We start from the raw sequence: 24,289 nt of genomic DNA on the forward strand, positions 1-24,289 counted from the left end.
AACTTTCTGATCAGCTTTCCTTGTGGAGAGTTTGAAGGCTTCACACACATGCACTCTCACACACACACGACAAATTTTCCTTTCTGGGGCTCCTGAGGCTGGCCTTTTCAGTCCTGTTTCAAGGTGCTCTAGGAAGGCTGCTCTCATCCTCACTGCCGTCTGCTTGGTTCCCCACAGCTGCAGAAGCGTAGACAGAGATGAGTTTATTTTGGGGAGTATGTCTTTTCGGAGCTGAAACCAAGGCAGGCTGCTGTCCTGATCCTCTGAAAAATCACTTCCACCAGATCTGAGAATGGCCGACTCATTTTGCTTTCAAATCTCAGTTCAAAAGAATGAGTTGGGAGAAGGAGCAAGGAAGAGGCATGGAGAGGGGAAAGGGGCATATGAACCTGGCCACTATGTGACAGTTTTGCATAAGATAACAACTACATACATGCATGAAAGTCCTACTTATTTAGTGACATTTCAGATTCCTCAGGGCGCCCTACTGTTTCCCTCTGCATCTTTACATTTGCTGAACCCTTTGTCTTAAAAAGGGCTCCCCAAATCTCCTGTCCACCTGGAGATCTCCTACATCAAGGTTATATGTCCCTCCTCCCCCCCTTGAAGACTTCGCTGACTGCCTTCTTTCCAGGCCAGTTAATTTTTAGGTCAATAGAGATTCTAAACTCAGAAGGGCGTCCGCTCATAACCCAACTTTACTAATTATTAGCTTTTCGAAAGCTACCAAACCTTTCTGAGATTCAGTAATCCCTCTCGTTGAAAGAAGCGTTGCAATATAATGTCTCTAACTTTGTTACGAAGATTAATACAAGATCATGATGTAAGAAGATAATGCAAGTGACAAAACCGTGTCTGATACTGATGGGTTCCCTGTAAGTATTTTTTAAATGAATGAAGGAAAGAGATTAGCACAGAGTCTGCACATAAGTGCTTAACAGAGGTTATCCATTATTAGTGCATTATCTATTCCCTCGCTTCACTATGATGAACATCCAGAAGGCAGGGGCCTCTTAGTGTCATCCTTGTATCTGTATAGATTAGCGTGGTACCTGGCATGTGGAAGACCCTCAATAGCTATTTAATACAACATATATATATATCAGCTCCCACTTCACAAATCATTTTTCAAACATTTGGTTTGATTATCACGTACACTTGAAGTGGTAGACATTGTTGTCATCACTTTACATGTGAAAAACTGAAGCTTAGAGAATAAAAATACTTCCTTTAATTCAAAGTTCTCCAGAGGAGAACTTGGGCCCAGCCCTCTGACTACGCAGAGTACTGCCTGCTTTTCCAGAGCTAGAAATAACCCAGCTTGGGGTGGCAGAGTCTTCCACATCTCGTCTAACTGTCCTTGCTTTACGTATGATGTCCAAGAAGGGACCTGCCCAAGGTCACGTGGCCACTTTGCAGATAATTACATTTTGTGAATGCTCCAATAGATCGGGGAGGAGAGGCAAGTTTATTTTGATAAATAAATCAAATAGTTGTTACTCACCAGACTAAATGGGTTGTGTTCAGAAATGCTAAATATTTATGGTCGACAAGGAAAAGTTGAATTCGTTTATGTCTCTTTTGACAAATTGGTTACCTCACGTAGAATAATTACTGCTTTTACTCATAGTACTTGAGTTCTACTCTGCACATTACTGAGTCATAGCTTGATTTCTGGTTCGTAACCTGCTATTTGTGGAAGGAAATAAAAGACTTAGGTTTTGGATTTGAACCAATCTTTTTTTTCTTTGAACTTTGAATGCATATCATTGGAGATGTTAACACCTCCAATGTAATTTCAAGTAACAGAAAACAGATTCATTGAAAAGATCGGGTGTCTGGTTGTGTGTTTATCCTCTCTAATGGCATCCCCATTCAGTGACATGTTTCAGAAAGGCTTGCCTCTATTTGGATGGGAGACCTCTGTGTCTTTTCAAAAACTCTTGCTCACAAGTCAGAAACGCTGTGCGGGCGTCATTTGTTACCTTGTGTAATATAGCCTATCCTGACTGATGCACCATCTTTCTAGTCCCCTTCTCTAGCACAGTTACTGGAACCCTGTAGTTGTTCAATACACTTCTGATCCTCCTCCCCAAGCAGGGAGAGCCTTGTGGGTGGGCAAGTACATGGCAGAGGTGGAGTATTGGCAGGCCTGGGGCAGGATCCTAACTTCACCACTCTGCAATCAGCCTGAATTTCTTTAACTATAAAACCCACTTCGTTTATATACTTTGGAGAATCAAATTAGTCAATATACGAAAGTACTTAACATAACATCTAGTATGACCATCATTCAGTCCCAAGGCCCAATGGTATTTTGATGGAGATAGAAACTGCAGTCTTCTGATGTGGCCAGGAAGGAGAAAGGACTGGTAGATTCAGGTGCCACACAATATAACATACATCTTAAATTGTGAGTTGTGCAAAGTCTTACTCCACAATGTGGACCAAAGGGCATTACCACCATTTACAATGTTATCATTCTATATGGCAAATATGTACTGGGTACATGGAAGGGTACAAGGAAATATCATGGGCAGAATGTATTCAAAGAAAAACACATAAAACAAAACTGATGAGTCAAGGGAGAAGAAATGGATTTCTAAGACAAAAACAATCCAAGAAGAGGCAGAGCTTGTGTTTGGCCTTAATGGATAGAGAAGACAGGTAAGTGGAGATAGTAATGATGCCAAGTTCATGGACCATGGTGAAAGAGAGGCCAAGGCTAAGAAGAGAAACCACAGGGGAGATGTCTATGGGCAGCACAGGGAGTCAGGAGTAGAGAGGTGGTCAGATGGAGAGTTGTGGAGACTCCTGAAAGCGGCCTGAGTGGTTCAGTTTTTATTCCTAGAGACAATTAGGCCATTATGCTTGCTTTATTTATGGTACAAGTCTCAAATGAATTCTTTGTCCATTTATATTCAAAATAAAACCATATATTTTGATTATTTGGATCCAAATATCACCACTTATTTATTTTTATTATTTATCATAGAGACATTTAAAACAGAGGAGAACAACATGTATAACACTTCATTTATCTTACATTGTGAGGATATAAGACATCCCACATAAATTAACACTACAGGAAACTGAAGTTTACCATTGTTTTATTTTCACAAACTTTCTTCTAATATTATGTAACCTGGACTAATATTAATTTTTAAATATTTTTTTCTGCTGTATCAAAACCAAGAGATTTTTTCTTTTTTCAGTATTATTTAGCTCCCATGTGAATTTCATTCAAGGGATATTTATGAATTCTCTACCATGTAGAAAGAACCATTCCTACCCTCAGGGGTTGCTTTTGGAGCCTGTTCTAGAAGAAGAGAGAGGCTTGCATGCAAACAGATTTTCATTTTGAAGCCTCATCATCTACATTTATTTTTGTGATGCTATATTAGTGTCAATCTTCCTCCCTATGCTACTAGCCCTGTGAGCCAGGCGCCACGTCTGTTTCAGTTGTTGGTCACCACCTCATCCCCAGCGCTTAGCCAAGCACCAGGCACACAGTCGATCCTCAGTAAACATCCTGAATGCATAAATTAACTAGATAGTACATTTTAAATTCTTCACCTGATGCAAATTATCTTTTTTCTATGAACCACATTTGTATTTACTGTAGTCCAGGAGTAAAAAACACAGTCTTGGAGCCAGAATACCTAGGACTGAATCCTGGCTTTGTCAAATCCTGGGTCTTGGGAAAGTTATTTAACTTCTTTGTATCTGTTTCCTTATCTGTAAAGTAAAGTAATAATAGTGCTTCCTACATTAATTTCTTATGTGTATTAAATGAATTACTGTTTGCAGAGCATTTACTATATAGTAAGTACCACATATAAATTAAAGTATTTGCCAAGGAAGATCGGATTGGGTTAGATAATCATTCTTGTCCATTTTGGGGCAGGCAGTTAATGGCGACACTTTTCCCCACTGGTTTGATGAGCTGTGGGTCTAATCTGGGGCCATATGATGCAGAATATTGCAACTTGTGTGAAAAGACTTCTTGAAAAATGGTCTTTAAGGAGGAACCACACAAGGGAGCTGTGAGTGGCACAGTGACCATGCCTAGCAAGAATTATCCTAAGAAAATGGAAACTAAGAGAAGTTAAATAAATCACTCACACACACACGCACACACACACACACACACACAGTGGCAGAGTCAGGATTTGAACTGAGGTCTCCTGTCTGCTCTTTGCAGGACATCCAGCCACACACATTTATTAAATAACTATTACGCTCATTACTAATATAACGCTCATATTCTAGATAATAAAACAGAACATTAGTGAATTATTGAACAGAACACTTGCACAGGCTCAACAAGAAATTTGTGAAGATGAGGCCTCTTCTATCTCACCAATTTTTGGTCTTCATTTTCAGGAAAACAATTACCACAAACAACCTTGTTTCTTCTGATTCCCATAGTTTTTATGGCCCCAAATTACCTAGACTGCATCAAGACCATAACCGTATTTCACAGCTAAGTGGATCTTCCACTCAAAATTTATTGAAGTTTATGGCAAGAGTTTGGAGGTTGTAAAAGTCTAGCGATAAAATATGCCAAAACTTGAAGCTTGAGTGAAAATTGCTGAAATTAATATTGTTAGGGTTATGATTCGTCTCCCAGATTTTCCATATGCTTTATGACCACCAAACAGAGTTTCTATGTTGTTGTTGTTGTTGTTTTCATACTGAGTGATAATGATGGATGCATCTGGCATTGTTAATGAGTTCTGTATATGTCTGGCCTTGAACATGATGAAAGATAATCCTGGAACATCATATTTTCCATTGATGTAACATTCAACTTTTTATTATAGATTACTGTTTCCATTTATCTGGTTGTTGTGTTTGAACTAATTTATTCATTAATTCAACAAACTTTTGTTGGGCATATAATATATGCCAGATATTGTTCTAGGCATTGGGAACATAAAGATGAATGAGAAACATTCCCTTAATGAATAGAAAACAGAGCCTAGGAGAAGAAGCACTAAAAAAAATTGCTCCTTAGAGTCTAAGACTATGTTCTCTACTGTGTGGTATATATGCTGTAAGTAGACAGTATAAACTGTAATTGCACTGACATTTTGTGTGTTCCCTTAAAAGGTTGAAGGCTTTAATTTTTCCCCAAAGGTAGAAGAGAAATTCATCACTAGGAGATTGAAACATTTTGAATTTATACAGGTATAAATCTGATTCCAAAACTGAGTCCACTAAAAATGTAAATTTCATAAGTGTAGACTTTTGGTGGGTTCCATTTGTTCACAGGTGCTTAAAATATATTGCCTGACTCATAATAGATGTGCCGTAAATGTTTGTTGAATGCAGGAACTCACTCTGTGATATTGGCTTAGTTGTTTAACTTCACTGGCAGAGAAAGTCTGTATTCTCGCTCTCTCCGCCTGGGCTATTGGATGATGCCGGAGAAAATGATACAGCGCCACAGCCTGGTGACTCTAGACATTCATTGTGTGTGGTCTCCCCTGTTCTATTGGCATTACCCCTCAACCAGTCTGCTTCCCTAGTTCAGTCCTCTCATCTGTTGTCCACGACACCAAACTTTCCACACTCCCTGTGGTTGCACACTCTCCCTCATTTGCATATGGAAGATAGCAAGTCTTTTCTCCCGTCTAAGGGTGATCCCACCACCTGTGCACCATGGCCCATTCTCTCCCAAACCATCTGCCAGGAACGCACGCCAGTATCCCCTCTTCCCTTTATAACCTGGCTCCTCCCAATAGCGTTTAATGTCTTAAAATCTGCTCCCTTTGTTAAACAAACAAGGATAAAAAGGAGGAGTGGGAATTCAGCCTCCAGTAACTTCTCATTTCCCTTCTACTAATTCTTTATCCCAGTCTCTGTATGATTACACTTGAAAAACTTGCCTACATTCATGGGTCCTCTCTTCTTGACCTCATGCTTCCAAACACTCTTCAACCTGGCCTCCCCATTCATTCTCCCCTGAAAGCCCTTAGCTAGGTCACTTGTAGTCTCTGATGGCTAGGGATAATAAATAGATTTCAGTCCTCAGCTTACCTGCCCTTTCTGAAGGTTGGCTCCTCTCTTCCTACTTGGAAAGGTCTTTTCCCTAGTTATAACTTTGTCCCTTCTTTGTACATCACTAGTTGGTCTTACCCAGTTGTCTTTGCTGGCTGTTATTCCAGTGTCCATCCCTTGTCTATAGAGTATCCTTGGGCTTCTGTCTCAGGTCCTCTCATTTTCTCAATCTAGGTCCTTCATATGCAATGTCATCTACAGTCATGGCTTTATTAAATGACTTATTTCTGTATCCCAAAACTCTCTTATGAGTTTCAGGCCAATCTAGCAAACATTTCAGAGGCTGCCTCCACTTGAAAGACCTACAGTCCCCTAAAATAAACATGTAAAATTTGTTGTTGTTACTATGACTTATTCCCTCAGTGGTTGGGGCCCTTTTGGCCTCAGGTTATCTTCAAATAATTTGTAGACCAGCCAGCAGAATCCTAACAGAAGTTTCTTGGCACATGCTACCCAGCATGTAAAGGGGGTTAAGCAACATCCTGGTCCAAGGCAATCTAGAAAAAGGTGACTGTGCACAGATTTTATGAGCCAAATTTCCATAATCTCCACTTAATTTCATTTCTCTCACAAAACAGCTTGATAACCATATGGAGGAGATGTGTCAGTAGTGATCTAAAATTTCATTTATGGCTGTATAGTATATATACCCTTGTGAATAATCTAGTATATTTAGCTAATCTCCATTTAAAAAATGTATGTAATTTCCCAAAGCTCCAATTTTAAAAAGTGTTATAGCAATAACATCTTTGCTACACTTAGACAAATTTTTCTTAGAATACATTTCTAGGAATGTGAGAGTTGTTTCATAGGGTACATACAGTTCTTAAGGCCCTTGTGTGTGTTACCAAGGTGTCCCTCAGAAATATTTCATCAGCCCATGTTCCTTTCAATAGAGCATGAGAGGGACCGTTCCCCCACCAGCACGCTAACACTCAATATTATTGGATTTTTTTTGAAACAGATCATAATCTATCACCTACTTGTCCTAGCGAGCTATCTTCAATTTGCTAGTCCTCCTTACAATATCAGCTGTCAGTAACTAATCAGGGTATTTTAACTGTGCTGTGATTACTGCAGAGTAGAGCAGAATGATATTCCCCTTGTTCTAAATCCATTTCCCCTTAAAAAAACATTTTATTACAAAGGTGGGTTTTAGCAGCACTGTCAAATGGTTTATTATGCAAGAACTGAGCTCACTACTATACCTTTTCATGTCAACTTTCTCAACCCAAAGCATTGCATTCAAGTTAAACAAATCAACTCCAAAAGCCAGAATTAGAGAGACCCTACTTCCTAAGTAGTTAAAATGAGTATCTTCAGTGCAGTTCAAACAACTTGAAAAATTAGCTGGGATGAAACATCCAAAAGGGAACTTCAGATGGAAAACAATTAGCTTTGCTTCTCCAGGAGGCAAAAGAATATTGTGGCTTTAATTTTTCTTTTGATTCTATTTAATTCCCTTTCATGGGCAATTATCCTATTAAACTGGCTCTTTTGTTTTGGCATAAGTAATTAAACCCTCAGAACTCAAGATTGCTTCCTTCAATAGCAAAATTTAGCCATGTAAATTTTTTCCAGGATTTTGTAGGCTGCAGAGTTCTTGTAAAAGTGTCTGTGCTCCAGGCTTTTCCTGAGACTAGGCTCCCAGAAACATTGGGAAGCAAACTCTAAGGCTTTATGTTAGGAGAGTAGGGAACTGTACACATGCTACTATTGCCAGTTGCGGGTTTTTGCCAGAAGCCCAGATAAGAAAATGGTGTCCTCATTCTACAACTCAAATTCAGTTCCACCAACATTTATTGAGCACTTACTACATGACCAGAACTGAGGACTTAGAGAATCAGTCCTCATCCTAAAAATAACATAGTTGGGGTAATGCACACAATAGCACGGAGAGAAAAAGCTCAGTGGTCTTTGGAATCAGACAGATCTGAGTTCAAATCATGGATCTGGTACTGTCTGACTGTGCAGTCTTGAAAAAGCCACTTGATGTTCAGAGTCTCAGCTTCTTGATCTAAATTCTAGACAAAGAAATGAGAATCATGAGGCCTGAGATAGGTGGAACCACTAGTTAAGAGTATGGTAGATACCATAGGGTTATGATATGTCACTGGGATATCTATCAGTAGTAGTAATACAGAAAATCTCATCACAATACAGAATGCGCATTTCAAAATTTGAGTTTCATGCATGGTTGTGTTTTGAGGAGGTTAAAGAAAGGAGCAAGACAGACCCATGCAACCAGCTGGTCAAGAGCTCTGCATGGCCATCCGTGTTCTCCAGATTCTTTGTTTTCACTGCAGTTTGGTGCCACCATGATGTCATTACCTACATGAGGTTGACTGTTGATGGGAACAATTGTGGCCAACTGGGACTTGTAAGACAGCCACAGCTATTCTAAGATTCTCCTGGCAGTCCGGAGTCCATTGCATTGACCCAATCTAGAGAGACATGAAGCAAGGGGCTATTCGGGGTATGAAGATCTCCCTCATCCTCCCCTGCTTGTCCTTGCCTGGCTTTAGTCTCACTTCCCCATTTCCTCCCTCCCCCATGGAAAAGGAGAATTGAGTTCACCCTGTTTAATGGGGGATGGGCCAGGACAGTAGGTATTCCCATTGTAGCTGAATAATTTGTGTTACTGTGGATAACATTACTAAGGGTGTTGGGAGCTGATGTTGCTATATTTATAGTAGATGGATCATTCTGGGACATCTTGCACAGAAGATATATTTACATTTATATCTATCTATAATACATGCACACATATATACGAGATATTCTATCAGGTAGGGAGAGTAGCCTTCAGTCAGGAACCAGGGCCCTGGGAGCAGCACCTCAAATAGCAGCTGGAGTGATATCCTTGGGGAAGACACTGGCCAGAACCAGAAGGGGGACCTCAAACCACTTTGGGGAACCAGGTCCTTTCCAGTATGGAGTTGGATTGCTCATGTGAAGACACAGGATTCTTTCAAATTAAGGTACACAATCAGAGTCCCCAGTGTTAACAATTTCATATTATTATAAACCAATGTTACCACAATAAGAAAACAAAAAGAATTTGATGATTGGGCCTCAGAGATCTATAAATCCATATACAGCAACACAAAAAGCAGTTTTTCTGGGGAAAGAGTTCACTACTTGTAGGATATTCTCAAAGGAGTTCATTGCCCACAACAGGTAAAACTAAATGCTTTAACTAGAGGATGTTCTTCACGCATTAAAGTAGAAACTGATTGGCACAGAGTCAGATTCAATGAAATATTTTGAAATTTCACAGTGCACCAAGTGAGCTTGTAAGATACTACGGGCCGCAAACAAGCTGGGGGAATTTAAAGAACTGCTGGAAGGCACTCAGAATCTTTTAAGAGGTGCAATTACTTGACCTAATTACTAAAACAGGGCCTCTGTGACTCTCAAAGCATTTGCGACTGCCCATCTCACTGGATCCATCACCTTACCCACTCAGAACAAAATGACTGTTAAATGAGTGAAAGGCTGTGTGAGTGATGACAGAACATAATTAATAGGGTGTTAGAATGGAAAAGCAGCTTTTAAATGTTAAAATGTGCAGCCTATTGCCAGCTGCCTCTCCATCTCCATTGACAAGCATCACTCAAAGCCTATTGACTCTGAGTTTGCTTATTTTGCAAATAGGTCACTATAGATTAAAGATGGTGAAGTAAGTGAGGACATTGCCCCAGAGAAGCACACTGAAATAGTGAGATGCGAAAATTCGAAAGACAGAAAGAAACAAATAATACTCTTTCAAACAAAACCTCAAAAAGAATATTGTTCTGAATCATTTAATGTAGAAGCAGAGATTCCTATAGACTTCATTAGATCTTCAGAAATTAGTTATAAAATTATACTGCAAAATTTTTGATAATATGCATCTTTTTAAAAATAAGGATGTTGGCTCTTCTGAGTATTTGGAACTTTGTGTCTCCTTGTGCCTGTCTTTTAACCTCTCCAGGTATGACTGCTTTCTTCATGGTTAATTTCAAATATGTCAAGTGATATTTTGTGAGAAGGAGGGTAGAAATTTTCTGTACTGCTTAAGAAGTAAGAGATAGGATGAGAGTCATCAGAAAGTAGATTGTACTTAAATATAAGAAAGTAGCTTTTACTAGTTAGAGCTAACTTGTGCAAAGAAGCTACTTTCTGAAGTAGTGAAGTCGTAGTTTGTATGGGTGTTCAAACAAGGCATGAGCACCCATCAGGGATGTTGTAAAGTGATTTGTGCATTGAATTCAAATTTAAAGTCGCAAAACAGATCCAGATTCTATGATCGAAGAAGTTTGTTCAAACAAGTACAGGTGAATTTCTGTACCAAGCCCTTGTAAAATTCCATGTTTGGTTTTAATATCTATGCACTCCTCCTGGTGGGTGATTCTTGTCAGCTGAGAAGGGTGGTAGGAAGGAGGAGGAATGGTTTTGAAGGTCGTCCATAGGATGTCCAGTTCGTATTGAAGAGTTCAATGGCAAGGAGGTTTCTATTTCTGTCCATCCCCCTGGTAAGTCTCAGGGTCCAGTAGAGATGGGTTGGGATATAACATGGTAAGACTCTACTCAAAATCTCATAGAAGTAAGTGTGCTGAGGACTATTCAGATCCAAGATTCTAGCAGATGAGAAACACAAAACACAGAAACAAAAAAGAAAATTACCCATGGCTTAGAATTTACTGAGAACTCTAAACAGCAATAATAGAGAACCACAAAACATCTCCACCTTAGAATGAAAGAATCAGAGCTTGGGCTAAGTGGAGCCTGCCAGTCTGGGATGAATCAGCCTCCGAGAGCCTCAGAGCTGGTGGAATAGGTCCACCAGGGTGGGCGGTTCTGAAAGCACACAAAGGGAGAGCTCTCTGTTGGAAATTTCTGATTTCCAAGAAAATTTCTGCAACTTTTCAGGAAATCCATTTGTCCTTCCCATAAACCGCAGCATGTTAGCAACTCATGGAAAATGACATCTCCTCCTTTTTGATCTTTGTATTCCTAGATTGACTCCCTCTTGCCCCAGTAGAATAATGTTTAATGCATCTATTAGGCTGCCGTGCTTGTCACTCTTGGAATATTCCATGCACATTTGATCATCAACAACTTTACAGATAGTCTCCCCTCTCCCTGGAGCACCAGCTGCATTCCACTATCGCCACCAGAGGCAAAAATATAATCCGGATGATCCACTCCCAAAGTCATTTTCCTTTCTGAAATAATAACTTCTCACTCTGCCCTGTAATTACAGGTCAATCTCTGCTCTCACTCATTCACTAGAAGTTTCAAAAGGGCAGACGCCTGGTTTATTCATCGCTGTATCTATTCCAGCGCCTGGAATAATGTCTGCCACATAGTAATCGACAAGTAAATAATGTTGACGAAATGAAGGAGGCCAAGAGCAAAGTGCCTTTCTGAAAGGTGTATGTCATTCTTTCCTGTTGACTCCCAGTTCTACTACCCTATCTGTGCAGATGTCATCCTCTGACAAAGGAGAGGCAGAGAAAGCCACTTCCCTTACTGGTGGCCTAGAGAATTCTGGCACAAACCAGGCACCAGAAATGTGAACTTCTGCCTCTTCCTCCAGGCAACGACGCTAACTGATGGGCAGAAGAAATGAGACAATGCACTTTCAGAAGTACAAGATTAATTAACTTCACTAGTCTTAACTGGAATTAGTGCAAGGAGCCACAGATTGGAATTTCTCCAGAAGTTCTCAAACACACTTGGATTTATATATTTCTGCCAAAAAAAAAAAATCCTTCCTCTTCCATTGTTACCTTTTTTCACACCATGTGGGTTCCTGCCCAGATTAGATGTGGGTGTGGGCATCTCATTGTATTACAAGATCATATGGGAGGACTGGGACCTAAGATCCTAGTCTAGTTGTTTCATTTTGCACCTGCAAAGTCTTCCTTTCCTAGCTGACTTTCTCCCAAATATTTCCAAATTATAATTTTTATGTAATTAAAATTCTACATATATTCAGATATCACTTTATTTTCTATCATATAGATACAAAATGATGTTATACTGATTTATCTAATTCTTTCTCATGTATTTTGGGTTTTTCTCTTTTTGTGTGTGCAAGGCAAATCAGTGAAGTCAACATTTTTCTAAAACACTATTTGAATTTGACCATTCTAATATATTTGTCAATTTTACTTCTGCTCATTTTACTCCCCAAAGGTTCACAAATGTTAGTGCATGATAAAGTTCTCACTAGACCATACAAAAGGAGAATAATATGGACAATGATGTGTGGGTATGTGGGTATGTGAGCATGTGTGCTCTCGTTGCCATCAATTTGTCAATCATCTTTTCTATATTGGAGATTATCTTTCCTGCTTTTTTAGCTTTGGTCCTAAATTGCCCTTCCTTTTACGTAATGTAAATTTGGCTCTTGTAGATGGGAATGTTTTTAAAAATATTATTACTTGGAAAAAACAAAATCTGGCAATTGTATATCAACCATTCTTGTTAGTTTGTTTAAATTGTGTTGATTTAGAAATTCCAAATTGGAAACCCCTGATTAGCAATACTACTATTTCATTTCAAGAACTGTAGAACCATTGAATCATCGAGCTGAGGAAATACTGTTAGCCATCTGATAGTACTATCAAGCCATTAACAGAGAGGGAACTGAGGTCCAGAGATGGGGAGCTCCACGCTCAGCGTTAGAAGGTAACAAAAATTATGCAGAGTGAGGCCTCGAACCTAGCTATCCTGGGTCAGTCACTCCTCCCTGCTGCCCCACCACAACTCCTCATATTTTTGAAATGACAAGGTTATCTTGGCAGGAAACCCACAGTGGAGTCATTCTGTCTTGTTTCTTCATGTTTAGAACTGCATTTTCCAGAAATCTAGGAGGCTTTGTCTTCAATATTTCTAGGGTGAGAAAGATTGCAAGTGTCTGGCACAGAGGCACCTTTTTCTTTGGAACTGGATGCATAATTGAGGATTTCACACTTCAGCCTTATTCAATCTTAATCTTCAGTGAACTTTGTAAAATACTGTTTGGATCAGGATGGGGTCTCATATTGTTATATAACTTCCCAACCATAATTGGACTCCTTGCGCACTACAGGAGTTCTAATTGCAAATGCAGAGCAATTTCCAACTCAGCCGCTCATGTTGTCCATGTTGAAAGCCTTAAAGGAGGGGAAAAAAAAGAGTCATTTCATTTCTAGGTGAATTTCAGAAGCTAACATAATGCCATCAGTTTTTCCTCCCATAATTTCTAGAAGGCCTGAGCAACCCATTCAATTTTCAATTATTCCCCTTCTAAAGGTTTCAGGGATAACATATTATAGACAAATTTAGTAGGACTGCCACAGAGACTTAAAAAGTTGGATTGGATTTCTGAAGAAAAGATGAGATGGCATACAACTACAAATCGCGATACTGTCATGATATTCTCTTAGCTGGAGGTTCCACTGGTTTTAAGTGTTTGCTTCATGTCATGGTCAATTGAGAGGTTTACTCATGGCGTCTTAATATTTAAATTTAATCTGCTCAACCATGCAGACAACAGAGCTGGCAGTCTCATCACATGAATCCAGTACTGCTTTGCCATTGCTTACTTGGTTTTCTTGAACAAGCCACTTTGTTTTTCTGCACCTCTGTACCTTTAGGCATTGGAAAAGAGGATTAAAAATCCTGGTAGAGGTGAAGGGGAGTAGGGGCGGCAAAAGGGATAAAGGGGCACATTTGTATGGTGATGGATGGCAACTAGACTTTCGGTGGTAAACACAACGTAGTCTATACAGAAGTTGAAACATAATGATGTGCACCTGAAATTTACATAATTTATAAACCACTGTTACTTCAATAAAACAAAACAAAACAAAAATCCTGGCCTAACTCACAGGGTTCTGTGTTGATAAAATGATATTAGATACAGGAAGATGCTTTGTAAATTAAAGCCCCGCTCACTACGTGCCTGGTGCTTAAATCCTTAATGTCTTCTAACTCCTTTATTCCTCACAATAATTCAGTAAAATTGGGACGATTGTCATCCCAAGTTTATAAATGATGAAGTTGAAAATAGCAAAGGAAAGTAGCTTGCCCCAAATTACCCAGCTGATAAGTGGTGAAGCTTGGTTTTGAACCCAGGCAGACTGGGCCCAGAGCCAGTCATCTTAGCTGTTATGTTATATGGCACCCAATGCTGACATCAGTGATCAAAAGAGAGGAAGGGCTGCCTAAATAGGAATGACACTTTAGACATACAGGGAAGAATAAGTGTGTTGTTATGGCTTGACGTGTGTCCCCCAAAATTCTTATGTTGATGTCCTAACCACCAGGACCTCAGAATGTGACCTTATTTGGAAATAAGGTCATTGCAGATGTAATTGGTTAAGACAAGGTTAGAGTGGAGTAGTGTGTGCCCCTAATCCAATATGACTGGTATCCTTATAAAAAGGGGAAGTTTGGAGGTAGATCCGTGCACAGAGAGAACGCCATGTGAAGATTGGAGTTATGAGGTCATAAGCCAAGAAACTACCAGAAGCTCGGAGAGATACCTAGAACAAATCCTTCATTAGAAACCTCAGAGAGAACACAGCCCTGCAGACACCTTGATCTTGGACTTCTAGTCTCCAGAACTGTTAAACAATCAATCTCTGTTGTTTAGGTCACTCAGTTTGTGGTACTTTCTTATGGTAGCCCTAGAAAACTAATGCGCATGTGCATATGGTTTATGAAAATCAACTCTGTGTGATTTATTTATTCATCCTTTGAAAATCCTTAGAGGGAGGGACCCTTGTGGAGTGTGCATGGGTCTGATAGCTGTTCAAGCCAAGGTGAGTGGAGAGGAGGCCATCAACATCTGGTGACAGTGACTCTGTGCCCTTCTTGGACCGTTTTTGAAAGCACAGCCTTGTGTCACCCATGGAAGTCACAATGAGGACACTCAGCATTAGCCTAGGGAAAGCTAAGAGGGCCAAAGCTTTTAGTTCTGTTCTCAATCACTGAAAAGGAAACACACTCTTCCCTTGACACAAATGCTTGACTTTCCTCCTACGTCTGAGGCCACCACCTCTGGGTGACCCCTGCAGCCGCCATATTCAGGCTCATCTCTGTAATGTTGGGTTTCTCGGGTTCAGTCCCAGGACAAGTGAATTCCCACTTAGTGCACCTTCCCAGTGACTTTATCCTCTCCTGTGGCTTGAATGGCCACCTGTGATGCTACTCCTGTACACAATAGTGGTTAAAAATCTTCAGTGTATTATTGGCCAGCTATGTGACCTTAAGGGTAAATTTCTTGACTCCTCTTCGCCTCAGTTTCCTCATTTGTAAAATATAAGAGTAGTGCACTCTTTATAAATTTGTTGGGATGTTTAAATGAGGTATTGCATGTATAATACATAATGTAGAAGGGAGAACATTCATGAACTCATGGAGTTTTAAATCTGGGAGTACATAAACAAACATATAAATAATACCTATGCAAATATGAGTTAAAAAATACGAAAAGAAATAAAGCAAAGGAAAGAGAATGTCAGGCGGGGGAAGTATCACCTAGGGTGCTCATGGAGGGTCTTGCTGATAAGGATCCAGGTAAGAAAATCCCTTGGCACTGGAGACACATTCCCCCATGGGCTGCAGTGTGGCTAGAGAAGGGCCAGAGAAGGGCCTTTGAAACTGTGAGTTCCAGTATACAGGTAGTTTTTTAAATGCAACAAAATTGATTGCTCAGCACCTATTAAACATGCACTGTTTTAACCTGGTTGTCTAAAAAACAGCAGAGCTGGGTATAGCTTCCTGACAAGATGCTTGCTCTTCTCCCAAAATAAATTCAGAGTGTATGAGACTACCGTTGGTTGGAATAGTCTTGCCTTGAGGGACGGGAGAGATGGGGAGAGAATTTTTCAGACTGTTCGCTCCTGTCTCTTACTAACCAACTTTCATCCCAGAGGAGTTGGTGCCCTTGCACTTCCAGATTATCAGCTGACCCCTTTGGTAGCTGCTGGGAAAGCCCAAAGAGTCACCCTCTGCTTGAAGCTTATTTGGGTCCTGCCTTGGACCCAGAGATCCCAGGCTGTAGCAGGTGGTGGGCCAGGTCAGCTCATGAGATGAGGCTAATGCTGTGCTGGCTGCTTGGAACCCAGGAGTCTGAGAGCTAGAAGCATATTCAGAGCCTGAGGCCACAGAGGTGCAAGAAGTGCAACAAGTGGTCAAAGGCCCTGGAGACAGGTGACGCCAGAGGATCTGTGTCGGTGCATAAATAGGAGCTGTCTGATACACTTAGTCTTCCACGGTGGGTCCCTATGGCAGGGGGCCCTAATCTAATTTTGCACTTCAAGGAAAATTGCCCTGAGGAAGTGATGTTTAAGGATGAAGAGGTGTTAACTAAGTGGAGAAGGAAGTAGAATCTTTCAGAGAGAGAGGAAAGTTGTGCCAACATCCTGCAGCAACAGAGGGCCTGGCTTAGGCAAGGAATTGAGTTGATTCTGCCCAGCTGGAGTGAAGAGAATCACAGAGAAAATGGTGTAAGGTGAGTGGAGAGACGGGCCAGAGTCAGATCTACAGACCCTTGTAGAGATGTTATAGACTTGAGACTTTAGCCAAAGGCCAAGGGGTTGATTAAGTGATATATATTTTAAAATCCTGATTTCTACATTTCCTGGTTGTCAAGCAAGAAGGAATCTTACTTGGGATGTCCAAGCTCTGGACGGTAGGTGCCGGCAAGGAGCTGGTCCTTCTGGAAATGCAGCTCCCATTCTCCACAGCTTGCCAACCCGCTTCAACGTCTAAGAGACAATGGTCAGCCTTTTTAAGCTCTTTCCTCAAAGCTTTTCTCATTCCTTTGCAAACTACACCCCACTCTCCCTCACTTGGCCCAAAGAAGTATAGCAAAAGTGGCTATCCTTCATTTCTCCTATTTTGGTTTCTGGCATCGTGTGTCACTTCTCTTTTTTATTGCTTGTCCAATTTTGCTGAAAAGTCTATTTTAATAATCTTGAAAGGTCTAGCTCTTGGGTTAGTTGATCACCTCTTATGTTTGCTTTATAGTTTCTGCTCCTCATTTTAATATTCCCTTTGTTGTATTTTCTTTGGTCTTATTTTGCCGCTGTTGTTGGTTTTCATTTTAACTTCTTTGTACAATGCTTAGCTTACTGATATTCAATCTCTTTTATTTTCCAATATATACATTTAGCCTATACATTTTCGTCTATACTCTAGCTAATCCCACAAATTTTGATATTTAATTCTTTCATTCATTTATTTCTAATTACTTATAAATATTTGTGTTTTCTAGTAGAGTATGTTTTAGGCACCCAAATATTTTTTCCAAGTGCTTTTTCGTTTTTTGTCTGTTTCCAAATGTAGCTTTCTGTTCTTTTCTGGCAACATTCATTACGGGTAGAGAATGTTGCCCAGAAGATACTGTTTCTTTGGTATTTGTTGAGGCTTTGTGGCCAATTCCTTTTTATTTTATTTTTTTATAAATCATTCATCATTTTCAAAAGCAGCTGCTGAATCCAAAATCATACAATTGATTTTGTCTGCATTGTGCCTGTCTCATTTTTTTAGATGAAAAACAAATATTCTCAGCTCGAGCAGGGAAGTCTGACATGGTCTTACCCAATTTGCCCATTTTTGCAGCTTTCAAGATTTGTTTTTTCACTCCATCTGAAGACTGCAGGTTGACAAGTTTAAAAAACTGTTAATTGGTTTATTATGAGCACCAGCCTTTGGGTATCTCATTTGCATGTTTCTGTGCATTTTTGAAAGTGTTCAGGCCTTTATTTGCAAAATTAAATGTAATCTTGGCCATAGGTTTTGTCCCCTCCCATCCCCATATACTTAATTGGATGAGGTTTCAAAGAGAAAAATAAAAATATAAAATATTTTGTGAAAAATAAGTTATCAGGAAAGGGTCACTTTGTTATTGGTGGGGAGTTGCGGGGTGGGGGGTGGGGGGGTGGTGATTAGTTAAAGTAGTCACTGTGTGAGTAATGCCAGAAGTTCCAGGTGCATTCTGAGCTGGCCTCTGAAAATGGCCTGTTATACTTCTGTATACTGGAGAGTGGAGATTACTAGTCAGTTTACAACACAGCTGCAGAAGAGACATCATCTTAAAGGCTTTCAGAAAATAGCCCAACCTTTGACAAAGAGAATAGTGCTCTGAATGAGTCAGAGAAACCACGTCAAAAAAAATTAGGTCCAATGACAAAAATGTGGACATTTTTGTCCACTTTTAGACACTGTTCTAGATACTAGGAAGGGTGCAGTGAACCAAAGCAAATAGCCAAGTTTGTCATGTGGGAATATGTGCAAAGATGAAAAATAAAGAGGATAAAGGGACAGTGATTGATGGGGGGGGGGCTGTTATTTTAAATAGGTTGGTCAGGAAAGTCCTCATTATAAGGAAAACATTTGCACAGAGGTCTGAACAAAATTGGAAAACCCCAACATGCCAGGAGATTCCAGAAAGTTAAATGCAAATGCATGAAAACTCTCGGCATTGAGTGTCTTGTTCCCTATCTACTGCCAGCTTATGGGGCAAGGCTGTACCCATGCTAGTAGGCCCAGGATGGGGGAGCAGAAATCTGGCCACTAATGGCCTTCTAGCATTTCCTTCCCGCGCACATGCTGGTGGCACTTTCCTTGTCCCACTTTCTCAATATTAGGACTGAGGTACGTTCATTTGTACAGATTACTTTTGCAACATCTAAAAATACTCCTGCAAATGCAGCACTCATTCTGCTTCTCATTACCGCTCTCTTGATCATTTCTTACTTGCTTATGCTAAGGCTAAAATTACCTTTCATCCTTGTCTCAGTTCAGGCTGCTATAACAAAATGCCACACGCTGGGTGGATTATAAACAACAGAAATTTATTGCTCACAGTTCTGGAGGCTGGAAGTCCAAGATGAAGGCACTGGTAGAATTAGTATCTGGTGAGGGTCCCCTTCCAGGTTGGCCACCTTCTTGTCTTCTTGCTGTGTCCACACGTGGTGGAAGGTTCGAAGGAGCTCTCTGAGGTCTCTTTTATAAGGGCACTAATCTCACTCATGAGGGCTCCACCATCATGGTCTAATCACTCCTGAAGTCCCCATCTCATTGGGGATTAGGTTTCAACATAAGAATTTTTGGGGGATGCAAACATCCAGTCTATAGCAATCATATTTCTCTGAGAGCTTCTGACTCACTTTCTGAGTCAGAGCAGCTGCAAGCCTTATACAGAAGCAAAATTTTATCATAAAATATTATATGAAGGGACTGGGAGTGGAGAGTCTTTTCTAATACTAGGGAGACTGAGAATACAGGAAAATAATGTTCTTCATTCCAATTTGAGGGCAAGGACTCTTTCTCACTTGTCTCCATGTCTCTGAGAGCACCCAGCATGGTGCCCGGCATCTCCCTGGTGCTGAAGAAAGATTTTGAGCTACATTTCACAACGGACCTGTGATTCCTAGCAATCAATTAGACCAGAGGAGTTCATTTATCAACTTGTCATAATCCAACGTATAAATCCAGACCAAAACTGTTATCCAACAAACAATATGTCTCCTTGAATTCCCAATTAGGCTGCCAATATTCTCATGGACTAGCCTAAATTGGTGCTGCACATGAGAATTGGTTAACAGTTGCCAACTGAGATGCCCAATGACCTGGATTGGCAGGTCAAGTCACTGATGTAAAATGTTGACACCGAATTACCTAAAACAAGCTCCCCTTTAAACGCAAGCCTTCGCTCATCAATATTTAAGAAGACAGGCGAGGTCTAAGAAGTTGTTATCTGGATTACATTGGGGGCCAATTCCTTTTCCTGCTCCCAATCAGAAAAGGGAAAGATTCCTCATCCTTTTGAGGCTTCAGGTGTCCTCTGGAGTCAAACAGGGTTTTTACATTATGCAACGTGCTGGGACAGCTGTCAGAGCTGTCATCTACTCCCACAGGTGGCCTAGGCCTCAAGTCTTTGTCCCCTCTCTCTGTCTTACCTCCCGAAAGCTTATACATCTGCCTGCACCCAGAGGTGTCTCAGGTGGGCCCGGGCGTACTGCAAACACCTGAAAGTAGGCTCGAAGGCTCACTTTACCTTGTAATGGTTTCTTTACGGAAGGCTGTAGATAACCTCTAGTCCCTAAGGTTGATGTAAGAATTCCGTATAAGAATGCTACCATTCTACTCTATATTTCTATGAGTGTTGACTGTTCCAACTACTTTATAGAAGTGGAATCATGCAGTATTCATTCTTCTGTGACTGGCTTATTTCACTTAGCATAATGCACCCCAGGATCATCCATGTTGTTGCATATGGCAGGATTTTCCTTAATTTTCAAGGCTGAATAATATACATACACACACACACACACATATTTACATCTCTTTATCCATTGATAAGTCAAGAGGGGAAAATGGGGAGATGCTAATCAATGGGCATAAAACTTCAATTATGCAACATAAATACGTTTAGAGATTTCTTTTTTTATTTATTTTTTTTTTGAGGAAGATTAGCCCTAAGCTAAGATCTGCTGCCAATCTTCCTCTTTTTTGCTGAGGAAGACTGGTCCTGAGCTAACATCCGTGCCCATCTTCCTCCACTTTATATGTGGGACGCCTACCACAGCATGGTGTGCCAAGCAGTGCCATGTCCGCACCTGGGATCCGAACCGGCAAACCCTGGGCCACTGAAGCAGAACATGTGCACTTAACCGCTGTGCCACCGGGCTGGCCACTAGAGATTTCTTAAACAAGATACAAAATGCAGGAATAAGAAAGGAATTGAGGCATTTGCCTATATTAAAAATTAAAATTTATGTCCATAAAAATATATCAACCAAAACCAAAATAAATAGAAAATTGATAGCCCAGGAGGGTGAGTGTGAGACAGTGACTGACTTTAGATACGCAGTAATTAATAAAATCCTTGATTTCTGCCACTCACTTGCCATCAATTCACCCACAGCTCTTGATTATTGTTTGATTCTTTGTGTAGAAATGAGAACCCTCTAACCTATACAAAAACTAGAATCTCGACCGTTATATCTAAGGCGTTCTCTGTCACTCCTCCCTCAAGATAACCACTCTCTTGACTTCTATATACATTTCTTACTTTCGTTTTTTTTTCCTTTGAGGAAGATTAGCCCTGAGCTAACATCTGCTGCCAATCGTCCTCTTTTTGCTGAGGAAGCCTGGCCCTGAGCTAACATCCATGCCCATCTTCCTCTACTTTATATGTGGGACGCCTACCACAGCATGGCTTGCCAAGCAGTGCCATGTCCACACCTGGGATCCGAACCAGCAAACCCCGCGCCTCCGAAGCAGAAGGTGTGCACTTAACGCTGCGCCACTGGGCTGGCCTCTCTATGTACATTTCTTACATGGCTTTCTATTTTACATGGCTTAATCTCATCCATATGTATTCCTAAAGAATATATATTTAAACAGATTTTAGAAAAAGGAAGTCATGGTATATGTAATATTTGGGACTTTTTTCCTCAATTAATATTATATTACTAAGAATCAGCCATGTTGATGTGTGTTACCGTAGTTAATTAATTTAGACTGCTATATACTATTCCACTGTGTGACTGTAACACAGTTTATTCTGCTTCTCTACTAATGACTTGTGTTTAGGTTGTTTTGAGTTTTTGCTATTACAATGTTGCTGCTATAAACATTTGTGTATATTATTGCTGAAATAAACAAATAATATTTTTCTTGGATTTATACTTGGGAATGGAACTGATGGTTTGTAGGACTTTGAATGTCTACTTTGACGAAAGTGTCAAGTTGTTTTCCAATTTACTCTCTCACTAGTCACAAGGATTCATGTATTCTTCAATATTTGGTGTTATTAGATTTTTAAATAATTTTTTCCAATCAAATAAATGTAAAGTGTATCTATGGAATGTATTTTCATGATCGTTAAGTGAGAATGAATATTTTCTTGTATACTTATTGGGTGTTAGTTCCTCCTCTTTGAAATTCCAGCTTATATTTTGTGCCTTTTTTTTTCTTGCTGAGGAAGATTAGTCCTGAGTTAACATCTGTACCAGTCTTCTTACACTATACATGTGAGTTGCTGCCACAGCATGCCAGATAAGTGGTGTAGGTCCACACCCAGGATCCGAACCCGTGAACTCAGGCCACCAGAGCAGAGTGTGCCAAACTTAACCACTATACCATGGGGTTGGTCCCATATTTTATGCCACTTTTGTGTTCAGTAATTTGTTTTTGTTATTGTAGTTGTTATTTTGTAGGCGCCCTTCATTAGTGTATGTCTCATCTATATCTCCTCCATGTTTGCAACTTCCCTCTTCACCTTTAAAGTTCTTTTGATAATGACAACTTAATTTTATTATAATCAAATCTGTCACTCTTTCCTTTTCTAGTTAGTGCTTTTTTGAGTCTCATGTTAAAAACTCTTGCTATCTCAGGGTCAGAAAAAGAATGACTTGAATTTTCTAAGAATTTCGAAGTTTTGTTCTTATAATTTAATTTTCTGATCCATGTAGAGCTGCTTTTGATATAAGATATGAGGTAGCTCTCTCACCATTTTCATTCTTTCTACAATGGGTAACCATTTTTCCAGTTTCATTAGTTGAATCCTCTCTCCTTATGCATCAACATGACATGATACCTCTCACATGTACTCGCATCCCCAGGAACATGGATCTACTGCTGGCATCTCCATGATATTCTGTTTGTCCATTTTATTTATCCATGTACCAATTCCACTTGATATTAATTACTAAAATTTCCCAATAAATTCTGATATCTGGTAGATCAATTTTTCTCTCCCTGCTCTTCTTTTTGAGAAGTGTCTTGCTTGTCTTCCTCCTATACTCTTCCATATACATTTTAGAGTTAGCTTGTAAAGATTACTACTGAGATTTTGCATTGACTCTCTAGTTCAATTTGGCAGAAGTCTATCTTTACAATGTTATGTTTTCTTCTTATTTACAGGTGTAATATGTATATCTTTAATTATTCAGGTCTTCTTCAACATGTCTTAAAGCTTTGTAAGTTTTCCTATAGAGATTTTGCAAGTGTTTTATTAGGTTTCTTCTGAAGTCCTTAATATTCTCTAGGATTTCTCTAAATTGTGACTACTTTAAATTTTGTTTCTAGTAATTTTAAACTTTGTATATTATATCCAGCTGCATTACCAAATTTTCTTATTATTTTTAACAATTTGTCTGTAGACTATTTTGAATCTTTGATATGGCTGATAGTATAATCCGTAAAAATGATGAACTTCCAATGCAACGTAGGATAGAAGAGATGTTCATCGGTATCTTTGTCTTGTTTCTGAATTTAGTTTTTCCAATGTTTTCCTATTTAGAATGGCACATGCTGGAGATTTTTAATAATTATTCTTATCATGTTAAGAACACTTTTTAAATTACTAATTTAAGAGATTTTATTCTGAATTTGTTTAATTTTATCAAATGCTTTTTTACATCTTTTGAAATGATCTTCTATTCCTGATTAAAAGATAAGATATTTGTAACATAAACAACCAACAAAGAATTTGTATGCACAAAATATCATGATCTTCTAGAAACCAAGAAGAAAGAGACAAAAAAAATGGACAAATGTTTTTTGTGGCAGATACTGCTGTTCAGATAATCAACAGCTTTTCCTCTATCTTTTCTTACTGAAGTACTTTGATTTTGTACTTGGGACCAATTTTCTCAGCTTAATATTCAGTTCCCTTGTTTCATTCAAAATTTGTGGCATATGACATAGTTTTGGCCATCAAAATATAAACACAGATATCCTGGGGGTTTCTGAGAAAGTTTTATTTTCCTAAACCAAGAGCTTCTCTGGTTACCTGAGACCATGATGCTATACTGGAGATGCTGCAGCCATGTTGTGACCATGAGATGGGAAGCCTATCAGGCTAAGGTGGCAAGAGCTCACCAGTAGAAGCAGCATGGACCACTGATGGCGTCCTGGGTATGTTTCATCAGTCCTGACCTGCCCCGCTTCATACTCTTCTTATATGAAAAAAAAAAAGCTTATTTAGGTTTTTGTTACTTTTACTGAAAGCATTCCTTACCAGTGAAAATGAAAATTGGCAACCTATAGAAATCATAAATAGCCTATAAATATATGTAAAACGAAAGCTTTACTTCACAACTTCACTGGTAATCAGGAGAATAAAAATTAAAACTACAAAACAGTACTTATATGACCAGACCTAGATCTGGCAGAGACGTGAAACAAAAGGAACTCATATCCATAGCTTGGCTCGTGGATATAT

This window comes from Equus asinus, chromosome 12, assembly GCF_041296235.1.
Source record: "Equus asinus isolate D_3611 breed Donkey chromosome 12, EquAss-T2T_v2, whole genome shotgun sequence".
Lineage (NCBI taxonomy): Eukaryota > Metazoa > Chordata > Mammalia > Perissodactyla > Equidae > Equus > Equus asinus.